General features: G+C 40.1%; 2 long non-coding RNA genes across 2 annotated transcripts in view; one reads left to right on the top strand and one right to left on the bottom strand.

The window, feature by feature from the left end:
- The window catches only part of LOC311435051, a 35,264-nt gene extending 21,210 nt beyond the window's left edge, over nucleotides 1–14,054 (bottom strand). Inside the window, exons 1-3 of the long non-coding RNA XR_014691887.1 lie at nucleotides 13,872–14,054; nucleotides 6,813–6,900; nucleotides 5,605–5,648 (exon numbers count right to left, since the gene is read on the bottom strand). This is a non-coding gene — a long non-coding RNA (uncharacterized lncRNA). The remainder of the gene's footprint in view (nucleotides 1–5,604; nucleotides 5,649–6,812; nucleotides 6,901–13,871) is intronic.
- LOC311435309 lies at nucleotides 12,273–13,748 on the top strand. The gene is made up of 2 exons (XR_014692051.1): nucleotides 12,273–12,970; nucleotides 13,390–13,748. It is a non-coding gene; the product is annotated as an uncharacterized lncRNA (long non-coding RNA).
- Nucleotides 14,055–15,018: the final 964 nt, after the last annotated feature.

Raw genomic sequence — 15,018 nt, 5'->3', positions numbered from 1 at the left:
AGTATATTATATTAGAAGCATACTTCAACACTTACTGCAATATAGATTAGGCAGGCAAGGCTAGTACATAGAACTTTCATTTTCTAAGAACTTCATAAGTGTATTTCTTCATTATTTCTTTGTTGTCTTTTATTTGTCTGGCTCTAGGCCAATTGACCAAATTGTGCTGAATTCAGGTACTAATAAGGCATACTTCTTCTGTTTCGTAGAGAAGGTGCTCAAAACAGTGGGTTTCTAGACCAGTCAATATCCTTTCTTCTGCAGTAGCCATTATGAGCTAAATCAGAAAAGATCAAAAGTACAAGTGCTGGATGTTGAAGTTCATTTCATGTCCAAAATGTCTAAAGAATTATTTTATGATATCAATGGATTGCTATTTTTAAACAAGGAATGACACTTCTAAAGTTCAGATAGGTCCCCAATTTTTTCCTCAGAATTCAAAGGCAGCATTTGTATGCTGACTCTGTATAGAAATGTATGTCTGTGCTACACTATATGAAGCCTAACTGAGGTACATTTGGTCAATGGACCTCTTTGGCTTCGTATTCCTTTGTGAAGTTGTATGATCTTTCTTATGGCTTTGAAATAGTCTTAGCGACCTCAAAACTACAAAAGCTACAAGACACTTGCATCATCCTGTATGATGAGAAAAAAAGAGTGACCATTAATTCCAAGTAAGCCATCAACCCGATTTTTTTCCCACATATAATAGTATCCGGATGTTCTACGTCTGCTAGAAACAGCTCACTAGCACCTAATACTTACAGTATGTGTATAAACACAGAGGTCTTGTTTACATGCCAAATGCTTGCACTCACCCTGCTGTCCGGTGTTGGAAATAGAGTTGTGTGGCTGTGAGTGATTCTGGTCCTTTGCAGACATTTTAGTTCTGCAAACTGAGTAATCAGATCATCATAGGTATCTATAACACATGGGAAAAACATGGGGATGGGTGGCATGGGCATAATTAAATGAAAATATGAGTGCTGTTTTCCAGATCTGATTAAGTCTTGGACCTAGGCAAAATATAAGCATTAAAAAAGCCCCCCCAAGCAGAAAAAATGTTGTTTTGTGCTTCTTTTAATATGAGGTAATCTGCTGTGATCAGATGTTCAACATATCACAATGTACTATTCTCATTTCAATAATTTTGGAAAAGAAAGCAGAGGAAATTTGATGAGGCATGCAGCTAACTTTCAGGATCAAGATACTGTGTTCAGATAAGCTTTTAAATTAGCTTATTATTATCTTATATCCTACGAGTTCATGCAACAAGTATAGAAATGTAGGGCTGAAACATATACCTTGTGAAGAGTTTTGCATTCTAAACACTGTTTCCTAGCAATTCAGGTAACATCAAATTTGTCACCTTTATGGTATCTCACTGTGATGTCTCTCGCATTTTTATTTGGGGGGAAAAAGGTCCTAGAGATGCTGAAGTTTATAAAAGAACTTTGCCTTCGGGGGCAACAACAGCTCACAATCTGGAATGTATCAGCAACCTCTCTCCCCTCCCTCCCAACAATTACAGATTTTAAATTTTGCAACATTAAGACAACCAGAAAGAAAAAAAAAATCCCATAAAAATATGTACTTTCTGTTTATGCATGTAGAAATTATCAAGTAAGATAATTGTAGCTAATGGATTTTAAATGTTCTGTAACTTTTGAGCACTCATAGTATATATGTGAAATTTTATTCTCTAGTCGTTGAAATTCATGCAATCTTGCTGACTTTTGTCGATTATAAACACAACTGTTGGCAGAGCCACTTTTGCTGGCACCTCATGTCAGATTCCTGAAAACATTTTCAGAATTATTTCAGATACCAGGGAAGTCATTAGCACATCATGGAGATCCATCTCCTTGTTATTGCTGAATACAGCAATGATCTAGGGTGCTTTTTTTGTTGTTGTTCTTACTTTGTTTTGTTTTCCTATAAGAAAAATGTTTGTTTGTTTGTTTGTTACAATTTTCTCACAGCTGCAAAAAGCTGAATGAGCTTGGTCATGGGAATAGTACTCACAGCCAGAAAAGAAACCATGTACTCAAATAAAACCCTGGTCCATTTCCCATTTAGGAAAATGTCAATGAATCTGCTAACCAAAACAAAGGTAAAAAAGGGAGCTAGTGTTCTCTGCTTACCTGGCATGTTTCTTAAGCATGAAAGAGCAATGTAATTCCAGTCTGTACCCATTAGATTGCATATACTGCTATTCAGGTACCATGCGTGCAATCTAATTGTGTAATGAACATGTCTTAAGGTCAGTATTTAAGTATCTAATATTTACTTTTGAAGGTCTTTACCTCTGTAGATCAGCATCTGTTCTGTCTTTTGCTTCAAACCTTCACATAGCTGCCTTTCTAATAATTCTGACCTTTTAATGTGTTTTTGACTGTAAATTATCTCAAGATTTTTAATCTGTAAAAAACGCAGTGGAATGTTGCTGGGACCTTGGAAAGTGAAAAAGTAAAGGGATGAGGCAGAAAACTTTGCTTGTGCAATAGAAGTTTTCAGGTAAGAGTGCTGGATGATTTTCCAGTGGGAAAGAGCTGTACAAACAGGACACTCCTCAAGTCACAACTAGGGCATCAAATCTCATTAGAATACAAATGCAACATAGAGTCAAATTGAAGGAGATATGACCAAAATATATTGATGTGATAAGGAAGAGACCAACCATTGTGTAGTAAAACTAGCAACCTGGATGAAAAGCAATAAGAACTGGAATTTCAAATGGTAAAGCACTTGGACATGATCAAAGTATTAATGATAAAGAAAATGCAGAATTGCTCTGTATGTACTTCTTTTCTAAATTTGGAAAGGTGAACCATGAGTCTGAATCATTTAAGAAAGATTAAGTCCTTTATTCACCCACCAGCCAAATGGAAACCAAAAAGAGTATCAAACAACATATTCTAGGGGTAGTCTTTTTGATATTTTTTTTCTTACATCAAAGAGTCCTTGAAGAATTGGTTCCTCGTGTATCTTGCATGATGCTTTTTACTTGTAACTTCTAGAAAAACTGCTACAACTTCATCAAACTATTAAAGTGTTAGTACAATACTACTATTTAGTAAAGGCAAGTAGGAATACTTGAGTAACTGCAGGCTAGATAAGTGATACAAATCCTGGGTGGGAGAGAGCAACACAGCTGATTTAAGATTCAGCTGGAAAAGAGTGAAAGGTGAGGACTATCGTTGGTGAAGATTATTTTCTGAAAAGTAGTTTTTCTCAAAGAATTTGAAGTGATACTTAAGAAGACTTTGATTGTTTGAGAAAACAGTTATATAGCTTTATTTGGACCCCTGTAGGGTGAATGGCTTCACTGCTTGACACTTATTCAAAGTACACAGTACCATACAATAACAATAAAGCATAATGACAGATTAAGAGATGGCTAACTGACAGATCACAAAAATAGCTGTCAATAGAGAATTGTCATACAGGTGTCTATTTCTGCATTATATATCATGCTTTTCAACAATTCCATCAATGTCTTGGAAGCTGACAAAATCACTACTGAAGAGATTTCCATCTAACAAAATAAAGGGTGCCCTGAAAACTACTGATGTGAATAGTACAGTCATGCAAACTAGCGGAAACTGCTTAGAAGGCTGTCCCATGCCAAAATGTTTCTAATGTCAGTATTCAGCCTGAAGATCTCTGAAGATTTTCTTGTCTCTATTTGGTTTCTCTGATCACCCTGCATCTCATCATTGGATAATTTCATTGACTCAGGAAGGTTTGGCTGCCTTTTGTCTGCTAAATGTCTTATGAGTTCTCTGTATTCACAAATGCACCAGACTACTCCAGACACAATTCCTTAGCTACATCTGTAAAAACAAACCAACAAACAAAATACACTATTTTTAAGGCCAGCTGGCATCAGCCACTTCCATAATGTTAAATTTTCTTTCCTTTCAGACCAGGATGGTTTCATCTAAAATGCTCTTTGGGAGTGGTCCCTGACCGCTGCTAGTTCCCAGACCATTGGCTGGGAGATGAGTGGTTGGAGAGCTGCCTGGTGGAGAAAGATCTGGAGTGATGGTGGATAGTCGGCTGAATATGAGCCAGCAGTGTGCTCAGGTGGCCAAGAAGGCCAACAGCATCCTGGCTTGCATAAGAAACAGTGTGACCAGCAGGGCTAGGGAGGTGATCGTCCCCCTGTACTCGGCTCTGATGAGGCTGCACCTCAAGTACTGTGTTCAGTTTTGGGCCCCTCACTACAAGAAGGACATCGAGGTGCTTGAGTGGGTCCAGAGAAGGGCGACGAAGCTGGTGAGGGGCCTGGAGAACAAGTCCTACAAGGAGCGGCTGAGGGAGCTGGGCTTGTTCAGCCTGGAGAAGAGGAGGCTCAGGGGCGACCTTATCGCTCTCTATAGGTACCTCAAGGGAGGCTGTAGCGAGGTGGGGGTTGGGCTGTTCTCCCACGTGCCTGGTGACAGGACGAGGGGGAATGGGCTTAAGTTGCGCCAGGGGAGTTTTAGGTTGGATGTTAGGAAGAACTTCTTTACTGAAAGGTTTGTTAGACACTGGAACAGGCTGCCCAGGGAAGTGGTGGAGTCACCATCCCTGGAAGTCTTTAAAAGACGTTTAGACGTAGAGCTTAGGGATATGGTTTAGTGGGGACTATTAGTGTTAGGTCAGAGGTTGGACTCGATGATCTTGAGGTCTCTTCCAACCTAGAAATTCTGTGATTCTGTGATTCTGTGATTTTCTAGAATAGTGGCAAGGTCAAAATCCTGGCAACAACTGCAAAGCCAGTTGACATTGTGGGCAGATGAGTTCCAGGTACTGAGCCTGTGCCTGCACTATGCATTACTGCAGATACAACCTTTCTCTGCAAACTGAAATTCTGCCTTCTCTCTCACATTTTTTAATGTGTACTCCTCTGACAAATCACATTCAGTATGGAGGAAGCAAAACATGTATTTCCCTGCCTGCCATCAACACTTCTAACAAATAAGTCCTCACTGATACTGCCTTTCTTGATCTCTACCATCTTTGCCAGTCATATAGAATGACACTCTGAACATCCCCTTCAACTCTACACTCTCCCTCAAGCATGTATCTGTCTAGATGCATCAGTAACCCAACTCAGCTTACACTCACAGTATGAGTATTAACAAATTAAATAATGAATAATAAGAATAATATCATCTGGGAGTAGGGTATTTGAAGCGTACCTTGGAATGGGGAAGGCATTGAGAGCACAGGGAGAGCTTATCATAGAAAGCATGAAACAGATTTATAGACTGTAACTAACATATGGTTAAACATGAACTTTTAGAAAGATGTGTGAATAGGTAACCAGGGATTACAGACAGGGACTTGATTTCATCTCTGCAAATGACCCTGATCAGTAGATGTAACTACCCCACAATTTCTTTTCCCCCTGAGGAAAAAAAAATGAAGTAGATAGACTTCTGATGTGTACATTTTCAAAAGAGATGAGGAACAACTGGAAGCAGTGTAGAAAATAACTAAAAATATTCAAGGACAGAAGAGAATACCATAAAAAAGTCTGTTTATCAAAGCTGACTGGATAAAAACATGTAAATACCTTCATGTTACCTGATACTGAATGAAAAGAACACTTACCCTTGACAGCAGTTAGGAGGTGAATAGGAAGAACCTGTTCCAACCTGAAAAAATGTTAGAATGGCAAGGAATGTTAAGATATTTGCTTCTTTTTTGTTTAACTGTTTCTGCTTTATATACACTAGAATATTTTTTCACTCAAAGAACTTAGTGTCACATAGATAGTTTGGGTAGGCAACCAGAAAAGCAATGGTACTTTTAACAATGAAACAGTCATGCAAAATTAGTGTATAAATACAGAACAGCCTTTGTTTCTGAACATTGAGGGTTTGTTGGAAGTAATGCCCAGATAACTAATGCCACTTTAATATGCTGCAGCCTTTACCTGCAGCTTGTGCCTACTATTTGTTTATCCTTCCAGGTGTCTAAAAATGTGTGTTAAACACATGAAAGCATGTGCTACATGGAAAGATTGCTGAAGATCTGGAATGTAAAGCCCCTAAGCCAATTGCTTTGCGTTGTATCTCCATTTAATGCAACTGAAGTGAATAAAATTTCACCAGTGATGAATCTGGCTCAAGCTGTTACTTTGCAAAACAATGTGGACAAGGGAGAAAATAATAGCTCTTTTCCTGAAGGTATTTCCTGAAGATATATATTAAGTATCAAAGCATACCATAAAGAAAACTACCTCACTGATTTGTTAACAGCATATAGTACAGTGCAATCTGAGCAGATACTACAAAAATGAGGAAATTTTGGGCTGTTTCATTTAGCTTCTTAATTATACTTATATTTTTTTTTTCTTTGCCATGATGTCCTGCATCATGTAATGAGTGTAACTATTGGATAGCATAGACATCACTCCATCAGGTACATATTCCACAGTAATTTTTACCGCAAAAATATTTTCCCTTTTTCTTTTCTTTTTTCTTTTAATTCTCCTTCACTCTTATTCATTAAGAATTACCACTAGTAATGAATAAGATAATAATGAATAAGATAATAATGAATACCCTTTGTTCCACCTGTCCAGGTCTTTGAGGACAAATATCACCTTCTCCCTTACTGAGGATAGATGAAGGGTCCTAGGCATGGTCCTAGAAACATCACAGTTAAGTGCCTGGAGATAAGGGGGATGAAGCCTGGTTTTCACTTGCTCTCCAGTAAGTGTATATAATGCACATTCAGAGCAGAAGAATGAAGGGAGATGTAAACTTGGATGCACTCTACTGAAGTCAATAAATTCCGTGGGGCCAGTATCTTACCCTTTCAAAAGTGTGGTTCCATTGATTCACATTATGATGAGGATCTTTCCTTGCATATTTTCATGGGCATTGAATAAAGTCTTCAGCTCTAAAAGAAGTGAATATTAGAAGTCTACAATTAGCACTGTAAAAAGCTTTGTCCTATTCGCATTGTCTGGCAGCAGCCAGCACAAATGTGTTTATTGAAACCCATTCCAGGGCATTGTAATTGTCCTTATTTAGGCAGCCCTAAAAAGGGAGCAATATATAATTCATGGCAATCTTTAAAAACTGGCTGACCAAGGCTCATGACAAATGCTTACAAATGGGGATTAAAACCTGAGTTGTCAGTGAGATAATTAGTTTATTCCAGCACACTGAAAGTCTGTGGTTGTGATGATGATGGGTGCCATCTGATGAGTAAGGAGTCATGTTACAACACAAGCACACGCTCCCTCTTCCCCTCCCCTCTCCTTCAGTATAGACCTTATTTAGCCAGCTATGATACTGCTTTTCAGAAAGAAAAAAAGAGTTGGTTTAACTCTGTTATTTTCTGGATCTTTTCAAATGGTGATTGACAGTCCCCATTTGGCTACAGTAGCATCCGAGACCACAGATGTCAAGGAGAAATATTTGCAAATTCTGTTCCCTCTCCTAAAGCAATTATTTTTAGTTTCTGACGAGCAGGCAACTATACCCAGATATTCAGAAACAGATTCCTAATGCAAAGGCTGACAGCAAATTGGCCATATTACAACACAAATTGTACCCTCTGTCAGTAGGTTCCATACTCAGGATTTTCTTTCTGCCAGCATCACTGGTCACACCATGAGAAGACTGCAACTGGGTCATTGTTTCCCCATCATTTTTATATAGATCGGACAGCTGTGGAGGGAGAACAGGAGGGGAAAATTAGGTAGCTCTTCTGCCGTAGCATAATGCAGAGCATAACATAATCTGCCGCTAGTCAGGAATGTGTGCCGACAGAGGCTGCAAATAGACTGAAGCTATCATCACACTAAATAACCTGTAACTAGGGACGTTTTAAAGACAAACAGCTCAGTTTGCAAATTCTTATCTTGCAATCTGTGAGAATACAATACTGAAAATTAGGCATATGATTGCTAGCAGCCATCTTACCATGTGCCTGATCCACAAATAACAGAATGAAGACAACTGTGAAATAAAAATAAAAGTACAGCAGAACAGCAACATCTCATTGTAGAATGTCATCTGAGTTTGTCAAATAATCTTACTCTTTTTGTTCTTTATTACCTTCAATTCATCTAGGTTTGTAAATTTATTTTCTATATTATTACTTTCTATATTATTACTGTGCTTTCCGAGTCTTTTGCAATCAGTCACATGAAGAGTTATTACTGGATTTCTTATGACAGGCCCTAAGATACATAGTCCATTCTAGGGAGAGTAGAAATATAAGCAAGTATAGGAAAAATATTGTGATCCATTAAAAAATACTTCCAAGGAAAATATTTTTCATGAGCACTTAGCCTGCAGATGACAATAACTCCTATTTGGAACAAAACTAATAAAGATACATTATGAGAAGTTAAGCATTGACAGCTCCATATCTGAAGTTCTTTGTGCTAAATGAAGTCAAAGCAAGCTTGCTGTGACTGAGAGAGCTGCCTATGTGAAGAACAGGTCTAGTGAAAACAGTTTTCCCCAAATGAAGAAGTTAACAAGCAACAGAGGAACTGAAATGCATTCACTTCAAAATAAATAGTAAGTCATAGACCAAGAATCCCAAGTGTGTGTAGTGCTAGAGATGGAACTTATTCTCATTACCCAAGTAAATGTAACATAATACAAAAGTATCCAATGGAAAAGCTAAGATGTTATTCATGAAAATGAAGCTTACAATTTTTTTAAAAGTGCAAAAGGACAGCATGCATTTTGTTGCTTTTCATGCTTGTTTAGGACAGTTCAAGGAAGAAGTATGAATTGTTTCAAATTTAAACCTTGTGCCATGCTTAATTATGTTTTATCTGTGGGATTCCTGCTGATGTCACTATGGCATTGAAAGCATCATAATGCAAATGTAGTGATACTTGGAAAACTGAAATTTATCCAGATCTCTGGCCATTAATACATTTCCTGTCACATGTATTGCTTCTGGTCTCACTAATTTCAGTCTTGGTGAACTTCCTCCTTTCATGACTGGTGAAGTGCCTGTGGCTGGATAACAGAGGTTAGTTATTTTCTAAATGTCAAGTTTTACAGAGCATAAATGATTGGAGAATATAAGAAGCGTAGTGCATGCGTGTAATACTTTGATGTGTCCAGATTAAATATTTGATAAGATAAATATTTCCCTGTTGCATCAAATGTTGCTTTGTTTTTTCTTTTTTTTTTTTCTTTTTTTCTTTTTATTTCTTTCTTTTTTTTTTTTTTTTTTTTTAAACGGATAGTTGCATGATTGCATTTGTGATAATGAAAGCAAAGGCATTTCACTTGTGAACTCAGTCATACCTCCTCATAGCTCCTTTTACATGAGTTGCTGGCTGATCACATGACCCAGTATGTATCATGATGTACTTTTGATATGATAAGAGTGTATATGGAAACACTCACTCTTAGTTTGAGGAGATACTATCAATGTCCTTTTGCTGTGAGTAGATTTCTTGAAATGAACCTGCCAAGAGATTTTCCTTGAAAGCTTAATTCTCAGAAACTGGTGGCAGATTTCAGGTTTTATTTCAGTTAAAAGGTATTTGTGTAGTTAATACGGTCACATCCTCCCTTTGGTCACATGCTAACGTGACACTGTGTTGTGTGGGTAGCTCTCAGAAAGGGCCTGGCAGCACTTTTATGGTAACCCCCTGTGCCAGCAGATGTGCTAAACTCAGCTCATAATGTTAGGAAAGTGTGCCAGTCAGCTGGGGTCGCAGGGGGTCGGTACTGGGGCAGGAGGTCTCTAAGCAGAAATGGTATTGGTAGAATCAAACATTTATGATCTCTGCAATAAAAGTCGATACCTTTTAAATTCAGAAGCTGAGTAGATTCAGGTAAAGCTTGGGTGTTTAATTGCTGAAATTTAAGCCTGGAAATTTAAGCTTGGCTAATTCCATAGCAATATATGTGGAACTGCAAATAAAGACAGCTCAGTTAAAAATGGCTGTCAGGCATGGCTTGCTTGCAATATTGAGAGTTAGGCAGAGATGGGTGATTGGCATGAGCTGCATATTTTTAGTTAAGAAATGAAATATCCATATAATTACTGTTTTCACCTTTTTAATTGTAAAAGTGGTTGAAATAAGAAACAACCAGATTTTAAAATGATTTTTTTTCATTACATTAATTAATAATTGGCTTTTAAAATTGCTTATTCATAAGAAAATGGATGTGCTTGGTTGACTTTTTCCCTTTCTGTCTTCAGATTTGTCTCCAGGGCAAACATCTCTTCAGCTACACACCTGGCCTAGAAGAAACCTCACATTTCAAACTCTACTTGTTATGACAGTGCCTGGTATGACAATCCTGCTGCAAAGCAGGAGGTTTGACAAAGCAAATTGCAGTTCAGAAAAGAGCTAACCCTTCCAAGTCATTCTGCTGTTTCAAAGCAATTTTCTCACAGTTCTAAGGTAAAAAGGTGTAGTTTGGGTGTGCAAGGTTGGGAAATCTCTGTGGTATATTTCTCTGACCAAGTCTACAGACCTGTGTTCTCTTGTCATCTGCAGTAAGTCATGCTAGCAGTGCTGTCTGGGGCTAGCTTGCCACCCTTACAGAGGACTAATGGGAAAAGGGATTTCTGAGGGTGGCATTGTGAAAGTGGAAAAAAAACATTCCACAGGTACCTGGGTGTAGGAAGAACACTCAACAGAGGTTTATACAACCTTCTGTCATTGTGTTTTCCTGTCTTTACAGGATCTTGTTCTGCTGGCCAGAAGAAAGACATAAGTCTTTTTATGCTAATCTAATCTAATGTTTGTTAACACCAACATTGTCGTTCCTCTGATGCATCTTTACATTTATGCACACATACAGGATGAAACAGATTCTGCTCTTTTCCATTCTGTCACACTTTCCCCTTGGAATGTCCTCAAATACTTTATAAACAAGATTGACCTGTTTATTCCAGTATATTCATATTAATCACAGGGTAAACTGTGGCTCCATTGTATGTGGGGTGCAAAAGAGACATGAGAATGTTAGTTATGGACTCTCCACTTTGAATTACATGACTCAGGCCATCTTTTGTTCTCCATCAGAAACACAGCAGGAGCTCTACAGCAGGAGCTCTGTCCTATCCTGCCCTGCTCGTCACACTCCTTACTGTCTGGCTGATGGACCAGTCAGGCTGTGGCAATGGGAAGTTACTATCTAGAAACATAACAGTTGAATAGTTTCTTTCTACAAGAACCCGCCCTAAAGCAGCACAAAGGACATAAAATGCAGTGGAAAATCAATCTGAGTTTGTGTTTGGTGTGGGGGGGTGTGGGGTGGAGATAGCGTTTCCCTTTTAGGTTGTGACATGAAAACAAACTGCTGTTATTGCAGAGGGAACTTTGTGGCATATGTATTATCTTAAATATATTTTTTTCAAGACTTAGATTAAATAATATTTGAAGATAGTACAGCTAGCTCAAACTGATGTTCATAATACCCTTGCACAGTGTCAGGAAATGAACATACCTCATGGTACAGGGGTACCACAGTAATGAAGACTTTAAGCGCTTCCGTATGAAGGCAGTAGGACTTACAGGTCTGAGCAGTCAGGGGCTGGCTCAGTGATCAGTAATGCAGTGGCTTGTTTTCATATGTGCTGATGCCATGTAGTGAATGAGGACTGGGTTCTTTCTTGCGAGCTTGGTGAGCTTAAATGTATCTTGTCACCCTGTTTCCCCCCGGTAGCACTGATACTGCAAGCCCTCGTCCCTCTTGGCAGAGAGAATTGCGTACTAGAGCTATTTCACGGGAATACTAAAAATAATGGAATAATAGCAGGAGTGGAAGAGGTCTGTTAAGTCATCTAAAATGTAACAATCACCTCTCCCATGTGTTTTCTGTAATATTGGCTGGTCTTATGTTAATGTGATAGTTTCTAAACTAAAAGCAAACTAAAACCACCTTCCCCCCATTCACTCTCTTCCACCTCCTCCCCCCTGTGTCACAGGGAATGGGGGAATGGGGGCTGTGTCCCTGATGCTTTGTCTCTGCTGCTCCCACAAAGTCAGTCTCTGCCCCTACTCCATGTGGGGTCCCTCCCATGGGATGCCGTCCTTCCCGAACTGATCCTGTGTGGGCTTCTCACAGGCAGCAGCTCTTCAAGAACTGCTCTCACAGGGCTCTGTACCATGGGGTCCATCCTCCAGGAGCAAACTGCTCCAGCACGGGTCCCCCACGGGCGGCAGCTCCCCCCAGACCCCCCGCTCCTGCGTGGGCTCCTCTCCATGGGCTGCAGCTCCGGCCTGGGGCCTGCTCCTGTGGGGGCTCTCCATGGGCCGCAGCCTCCTCCAGGCCACATCCCCCTGCTCCACCAGGGGCTCCTCCATGGGCTGCAGCGTGGAGATCTGCTCCATGTGGGACCCATGGGCTGCAGGGTGTTATATATGGAGTGGTAATTCATGTGGAGAAAATGGTTGATATTAACAAAGGGGGAGATTTGGGAGTGTGGCCATGGGGGTTGGAAAGCCCCGTGGTTGACATAACATTAGACTCTTAACGATGAGGCCATCAGGAATACAAAAGAGTTTAGAGGGAACAAAGAAGGGTGATTCAGGAGACTCCATGCAGTCTCGGGTTTCTTGTTCTTCAGCCGTTAAGGCATGGAAGTTTCGGGGTGTTTGCTGTTGTTACATTCAAAGTTGTTTGACCAATGAAAAGTTCTTTTGAAAAGAACTGCTGTGAAGAGAAGGGTGTAAGAGGGGATCCTGCCCTCAAGATTAAAAAAAAAAAAAAAAAAAAGAGCAACACGATGTGATGAAGTTATGTCATCAATAAAAAAGCAGAAAGAAGGAATGAAAAGGAACAGGCTAGCAGAATGGAGACCAGGACGGGAACAGGCACACTGATCGCCTCATGAAGATAGGTTCAGCCAAACTCAGCAAACCGCTCAGAGAAACTCGTACACGAAGTCGCTGGAAATGGGCGCACCGGAGCTGCGAAGAAGCTCAGGCTGAGAGAAGTGGACCCATGCACACAGCTGCCCCTCGCTGGTAAGGAGCTGCGCATTATGGGGAATCATACGTCCTTAGAAACAAAGACTGTCCCGGTAACCTTACAGCTTATTCTCCTTATTAACAATCGGATAGTTTATGACCCTGAAACGTGGGACCAAATTGAGGTCAAGGTGTGGGACTCTGCAACTAAAAACGACAAGGTTGCGGTGGGATTGCTCAGCACCTGGCGAGCAATCTCAGAGGCCTTAAAGAGCCATGTGGGGCCACAATCACAAATGTGTGGCTTGCCAGATAGTGAGGGAGCTGCGAGCTCCTTTACTGCTACGCCATCGGCCCCCCCACCACTACTGCCATCGCAGGCCTTTGCTGTTACGCCCCCTGCTGACCTGGACGTGCCTTTTGACCCAGGCCTATTGGCCTTGAAAAGGAGATGAATAAGCTTTTCTTTGATCCAGGAGGAACGGGATATGTAAGGCCTGAAGACCGAGTTGCTTGACAACGTAAGGCAAGACATACTGTTCAAACGGAATGGAAAATGGAGACTAGTTTGTAGTCAAGAAAAGGAGTGGAAAATGGAGACTGTTAAGTCATGGAACTTAGAGGATTGGTTGTTACCTTTTCTGATTGGATGTACGTATAGGCATACTCACGATTAGTATGTAAAGCAATGTTCTATATATTTAGAATGTTTGATGTTCGTGTGTGTGTTGGTGGAGTGTAGACTCCCCGCACACCCAGCGCTGTTTACGTGCATTTTATACCTTTTATACCTTTTATAAGTATAAATATTACAAAATTCAGATTGAGTTGAGAATTCATTTATAACAATTCATTTATAACAAGGGGGACAGCCTGCTCCACCAGGGGCCTCTCCATAGGCTGCAGTGGAACTGCTGCTGCATGCCTGGAGCACCTCCTGCCCTCTTTCTGCACTGACCTTGGGATCTGCAGGGCTGGGTCTCTCACATGTTCTCACTCCTCTCTCCGAGCTGCTGTTGCACAGCAGTTTTTTCCCCTTTCTTCAGTCTGCTTTCCCAGAGGCCCAACAAGCATTGCTCCCTGGCTCAGCTCTGGCCAGCAGTGGGTCCTTTTTGGAACCAGCTGGAGCTGGCTCTGATGTGACATGGGGCTTTGGGAAGTCCACCTGCTGGACTTTGCTCACAGAGGACACCCCTGCAGATCCCCTGCTACTAAACCCTTGCCACATAAAACCCCCAATACAGTTAAATGTCACAAGCTTACAACTTTTACTACCATTCAAGCACAACCCTCATAGGTAAGAAGCTTCTCCAGATGTATGTGCCATTTCCCCAAATTCAGTTAAACACATATACTCAGAGCTTAAATTCAATTACCATTAAAGAGTATCTTATATATATAAAGGGTATCATATCTCTCAAGCTGCAATCATGTTCTTAGAAATCTATTTATTTATTTATTTCAAGAAAATGTTCACCTTTAGGAAACAAGGCGACAAAGAGTATAGCTTAAGTATAGCAGTTACAAAAATAGAAATGTGAATCTAAGAAATCCCAAAGGAAAAAAAAAAGCAGGTCTGAATCAACACATGCCTCTTAACTGGAAATCAGCCCTCACTTTCTAGTGTTAATTATTTTAAGTCAGCACTGTGTTTCATTTCCATAAAAAGGGGATAAGGAAGGTTACAAATCTGTGTCGTCTACTGTGAGTGAATTCTGATTTCAAAGGTCTCCAGCCTACGGTATTTAAGTGATGCCATCACTGAATATTTTTCCCCAGTCAAGAACTCAGCCTAATGAGCCAAGAAGAGCACATGCACATGCTTAGTCCATAAGAAAGGATATTTATGCTCAAAGAGACCTGTGGAGCTCAGAAAACTGTACAATCACCACTTAAAAGTCTGCAGAGCTGACTTAAAGCAGCAACTTTCTATGGTGATGCACACAGTAAGAACTGCTTTGAAAGTAGCTCCTGTAAAACAGCTATGACTCTTCTGTTTTCATTTTCTTCCCATACATTTCCTTTGTGCTGTGAATATTACACTGCTGAACAAGAAGCAACTCGGTGATAGATATTTTAAGTCAGAAAGCAATTTCTAAGCAATT

This window comes from Aythya ferina (assembly GCF_964211825.1).
Source record: "Aythya ferina genome assembly, chromosome: 3".
NCBI classification, from domain to species: Eukaryota; Metazoa; Chordata; class Aves; order Anseriformes; family Anatidae; genus Aythya; species Aythya ferina.
Note: the sequence above shows the minus strand (reverse complement) of the source record. Positions and strands in the feature narration are given on the sequence as shown.